This window comes from Marmota flaviventris, chromosome 12, assembly GCF_047511675.1.
Source record: "Marmota flaviventris isolate mMarFla1 chromosome 12, mMarFla1.hap1, whole genome shotgun sequence".
Lineage (NCBI taxonomy): Eukaryota > Metazoa > Chordata > Mammalia > Rodentia > Sciuridae > Marmota > Marmota flaviventris.
In genome coordinates, this window is record NC_092509.1 from 57,153,813 (window position 1) to 57,159,812 (window position 6,000).

Consider the following 6,000-nt stretch of genomic DNA (forward strand, 5'->3'; position numbering starts at 1 on the left):
CAGAGTAAGCCCCAGGCTCACTGTCAGACCATATTCTTGCTTTGTTCAGTATCTAAGGACCAAAGAAAGAAACTTTGCAACACCAAACTTAGGGTCTGATGATATGAGAAAAATATGTTGAGATTGTTCCAGCAAGGCCAAGGAGGAGACTACGTCTCTTTAAGAGTCCTACAGCAGATACTCAGAGCAAAAGCATTGCCCTGGCAAGTTCTGCTTCTTATACAAACAGTTTTTTACATTGTTCTAAAGTTGGTAAGGCTGCAGCTGCAGACAGGTTATCAAGAAAAATGCAGAACACTCTTATAGAGAGAACAGGAGAGCCTACAGAAGTCCTGCTGGTCTAAAAGCAGTTGAAATTGGACATTTTTGCATTCTCTGAAGAACCAAGGACTCCTAGGTCCCTGCACTGCTGCAGCACAAGCAAAAGAGGACCAGTCCTTCCCCAGAGGTCTCTTCTCTACTTGGAGAAGTAGCTTAAAGGGCAAAAGGGTTGTCTCCAGAGAGGATCCAGTAGCCTACAGTCCACATGACACTTGTTTGAGTTATTATGTTGCTGCATATGGTGGCCATTAGTTACATGTGACTGCTTAAATTTAAAGTTAAAATAATCACAGTTCAGTAAGACTTAAAATTCAGTTCCTCAGCCACCTTAACCACATTTCAAGGGTTCAGTGGCCCCTTGTGGCTAGTGGCTGCCATATTGGACAGAGTACATAGAGAACGTTTTCATCCCTTCAGAAAGTTTGATTGGGCAGTTCTGAGTTAGAATGTAGTCATTCGGGCTGTGTATGACAAAGGTGCAACATCAAAGTGGCTTAAACAAGGTACTGGTTTATTTTTCCCTTGCATCAAATTCTAGGTCAGTGAAGCATCTCATTTCCCCAAAATCATCAGGACTGACTATGCTTCCAGGCGCCTGTAGAGCCAGGGATCCGGGTTCCTTCCATTCAGCACACTGACATTCCTAAGGTATTATTTGATCTGCATGGTTCAAGATGGCACACCAACCAGTGAGCAGGAGGGAGGAGAGGGCTTGTGTCTTCCTGTCAAAGGCAGCCCCTAGACATTTCTAGATCTCCTCCATTTACATCCATTGGCTGGAATTTATGGCATGGACTCATCCAACTACAAAAGAGGCTGGGAAACTTTATTCTGTTGTAAAATAAAAATTGCATTAGTATAGAAGCAGGGAAGAATCGATGCTGGGGGGCTTGTAGCCCACGGCAGTTATATATAGCACTTGAATCAGTCTCTACCAATATTCTCTTCCATGTAACCTTTCTCTCTGTTCTATAGACTTCTATCATTCTGTTTCCTCCCCCTTCCTTTATCCACTCACTCCTCTTCTAGGTGTCAGACACTGTGATAGTCAGCTTTCCAATGTTGTGACTAAATACCTGAGATAACTAATTTAAAAGAAAGAAGAGTTTATTTTTGGCTAATGGCTTCAGAAGTTTCAGTTCATGTCACTTGGCCCTGTTGCTTTGGGCCTGTGGCAGCACAATGCATTATGGCAGGGGCCCAGGGTAGAAAACCGTTCACCTCCTGGTGGCCAGGAAGCAAAATGAAAGAAAAAAGAAGGGCTAGGGTTTCACTGTTCTCTTCAAGGGCACACCCCCAATGACCTCACTTCCTCTCACTGTAAAGGTCCCTACCTTGTAAAGGTCCCACCACCTCCCGACAGCACCATAGCCCTCAACATACAGGCCTTTGGGGGACGCTGAAGATCCAAACTATAGCAGGTACCATGTTCAGTTTTTTTCATATACACAATCTCATTTGACCTTCACAACCACCCCATGAGGTAGGTATTAATTATGTCCATTTTAATAGTGAAGAAACAGCAGCTCAGAAAAGTTAAATAACGAACATTGCATGGTTCCTTTGAATTTCTGGAAAGATTCATCCCAAAAGATTTCTCTCAATTTTCACTCCATTCCACTTGCTTATTCCTTTCAAAATGTCCTGGTTTCCTCTCTTCTCTTCTCTCCTATCTCTCTCTGTCTCTCTCTCTCTGTCTCTCTCTCTCTCTCTCTCACACACACACACACACACACACAGACACACACCTTCCTCCTAGCTTTTAGCTTTCATTCTTCTTTTCTAATTCCCAGTGCAACAGCCTATCCTCACTCAGACCACACTCAGCTTCTAATAAATCTATTAAGTCATAATCAACACACAAACCAGTTGTCTTGATTAAACCCTGTGGTGATTAAGTCTTGAGTTTCCCTGTAATTACTAATTACCGCCAAAGACCTGAACAATACATCAAACTCATGAGCAGAAAAAAATGGGGTTACCTTAAAACACCCCACTTATTCTCGCTCATGGTTCATCTGGCCAGGCCTTGACCACATCTGTGTGATTCCCTACTGTCTTTCTCCCCAGCCCCTGAGCTGAGGGTGTGGGAACCTCAGCAGACATCTCTAATCTCAGGCTAGAGAGGACAAGAGTTGGACAGTCTCAGGGAAAGACACCTCCAAGATGGGTAGGAAGCCTTAGAGTTCTAATCTTGACACTCACGAGAATGCCACCTCCCCCAGGTCTCAGGTAACAAAACTTCTTCCTTCCGTTTCCTGAGGTTTCTTTCCCTCCACTCGGGTACAACCAGGGAGGGAGCACTTTCTGAATGGTCAGATGCCTAACTGGAAACTTCCTTTGATTGAGGCTATTTCTGGCAGCAACAGAAAGAGACTGCAGGTGGCCGTGGGCATGACAGAGGGGACCAAAAATGGTGTGTCTGGGAGGGAGGGGTGCTAAGAAGGCTAGATGATGAAGAGGACTTGGAATCTGAAAGTTGGTCTCCCTTTTCTCCCCATCTCCAGAGACCCAAGTGGAATTGAAAGGAGGAGAGTCTGTGGAGGACAGGGATTCTGACCATTCCTCTCCCCATCCTCTGAGCATCCCTAATGTCAGACTTGGGCTTCTAAAATCTCCCCACAAGACCCACCTTCTCTTCCCTAATACACACTCCCACACCCAGGGCTAAGCACACAGGCTGGCACATCCTGGATGTTCATCAATGTGAATTGAATTCGCCTACTCATCCAAGCAGCCAATCAACTCCTGTGTCTCCAATGCAATTTTTATTATTCAACTGTCCCAGACATCCCCCAATTCACTGATGTCTTTTCGGAAGCAGTGGGAGTCCCAGAACTGATGACTCGCTCCAGGATGAAAGAAGCCAGGGGGAATTCAAACAGAAACAGGGAAAAAGAGAAAGAAGAAAAGGCAGAAGTGGGTTTGGGGGAGGGAAGGAGAAAGAGAGAGAGAGCATGTCTTTTATCTTGAAGGTCATCTTTACCAGGTCCCAAAGGTTATTAGTCAGCTTTCTATCACTATAACAAAAAACTTGAGATAATCAACTTATAAAGAGAAAAAGTTTTATTTTGACTCAGTTTTAGATACTCCAGTCCATGGTCAGTTGGCCCGTGCTTTGGGTCTGTGGTGAAGCAGCATATCCAGGTGGGATCACGTGGTAAGGCAAAACTGCTCACCTCATGCCCAGGAAGCTAAAGAGGAGAAGTTGAGGGTCCCACAATCCCCTTCAAATTCAGCTCCCAATATTCTAAAGATCTCTCTCAAAAGGACCCACCTCCTAAAGGTACTCCCAGTAGCACCACCCTAGGGACCAGGCTTTTATCACACAGATCTTTAGGGAACACTCAAAATCCAAATTCTAGCAGATCATGTGGGAGTATATGCACTTATCTATGAAGACAGAATTTATCTATGAAATTAATATAATAAAAAACAAAGAAAACTAACAAAGTTCAACCAACCAAGAAATCAGTTGCTGTCAGTCCTGGGCATTCTCAAATACTGAAGATGGGTCACGGCAGAGACCCATTGTCTCCTTAGTGATCTGTCTCCAAGTCCATCAGCCACAAGCCCTCTGGCCCTAAAAACAGGAGGCCTAGCCCTGCAGCCTCTGTCCAGCAGCCTAGACAGCCTGGACTGCCCAGCCCCTCTCTCCCACCTCACGAGGCAGCACACTAGGCCTGGGCTGCTTTTGCACCAGTTGCGTGGTCTCATATTTCCTGTGATGACACACAGGGACATGAAGCTCTGTTATTCTGGCAGGCACCACAGACTGGTCTCTCTTGGCATTTAGTTCCCGGTGTGGGTTGATTTGTTTCTCTCTTAACTACTCGGCACTTATGTCAGTACCTCTGAGGTTTCAGGGGGCTCCCAGGGATGCTATGTTGCAAAGGGACCCAGAACGGTCCCCCACCCTGGCCTGTGCCCAGGAGCAGCCATTCTGCCCCATACTCCCTCCCTTCACACTCCCTTAGGCCAGTTGAGGGCTGCCTCAGAGAGTCCCATCCGTGGTTGGGACTGGAGATGTGCAGGGTGCATGCATACCAACACTGAGGGCAGGTACACTCAGCGCCTAAGAGACAATATCACACAGGTTTGCAGTCTGACATTCCTGAGACAGGTTGATCCTACCTCTGCCACTCACCAACTTTGGGACCTTGGACCTGAGGCTCAGACTCTCAGACATTCACATTTCTAAAATGGGGACAAATATCCACCTCATAGAGTTAATCAAGGGCTATACAGAATGTATAGCACAATGCCTGGCACACAGTAAGTGCTTAATTAATGAGATCTACTACCATTAACATTATTAACACTTTGAAAAAAAGACTGGGACAATTCCCTTGGTACCAGGAACCTGCCAATCACACAAAATGCAGATGATGTATCAGGCCAGTCATCCTCTGGAATGGCAGGAGGAGGAATGCACAACCCCAACACTCTATAATAGATAGCCCCGGGAGCGGTAATCTAAACTGAGCAATTGAGAGTGGCCTTCCCAGCATCCAAATACATCTTTCTTTTATCTTTTCTTTTTTTTCTTGCAGTGTTGGAAATGGAACCCAGGACAACAGGTATGTTAGGCAAGCACTCCACCACTGAGCTACACCCCCAGCCCCTTGAATACATCATTTCTAATGACTAGTCATAGATATCTAAATTATCCATCACTGGTCACTTCTTTGGGGTAAGGCAGAGGCCCCACACCGTAGTAATGCACTATCCACTTTGGAGGACTTCTTCTTTGATCCGGGGATTTTTACCTTGTTCAACAGCTAGGAGAAAACTTGTTCTGAGGTAAGATGGAAAATTGAACCTTAGATTACCAACAGGGTCAAGCAGGTCAGGATGAGCTGTGAAGGGAAAGTAGAGGGGAGAGGTCCCAATCAGCCAGTGAGGGAAGGGATTAGGGTCCTAGAGCCTGGGGTGACCCCCTTAGTGTTCAAGTTTCCCACCCCCTGCCCTTCACACCCTGTATAACCTCCTCCCCTTAAGTCTAAGGGTTAGGGGCAGCTGTGACTTACTTGTGGCCAATAGCATATGACCAAAGATGAAGGGATGTTGTAGATGTCCCTGAGGTTCCCAAAGCAGTTGATTTTGAGTCCATCTACAGGGAGATTCTCCTGAGTAGTCCTGACTCAACGCTGTTGCACTTAAAGGTCGGGGGAAACTGCGCCCTCTAGAGGGGAAAGGGGAGCCAGCAGGGAAGTCAGTGGCCAGGTTGAGGATCTCATGTGAAAAGGAGCTGGGGGCCTCAGACCTGAAGGCAGCCTGTACTCAATGCCGTCAAAAAGTAAGAGCTTCCAGCAGGGTAGCTGCAAGGAAATGAGCTCTGTCAACGCCCTGAGTGAGCCTGGAAGTGGGTTCTTCTGAGTGGAGACTCCCCAGGAGCAAGCTGGCAGCTAGCACCTGGATGGCAGCCTAGGAGACCCCGCGCAAGGGAACCAGCTGGCCGTGCTTATGTTCCTGGCCCAGGAGAACCGCGATAGAATAATCTGTGTCAATTCAAGGCGCTAAATCTGTGGTCATCTGTTTCACGACAACACAAAATGAATTTAAGTAGGGGGAGTGTCATGGAACAGCGACAGGAAGGTCCTCGAGACAGGCCCAGAGCTTAGCGCAGTGGCCTGTTTCTCACAGAGGCACTAGCTCAGGCCAACACACTCAGCCCTG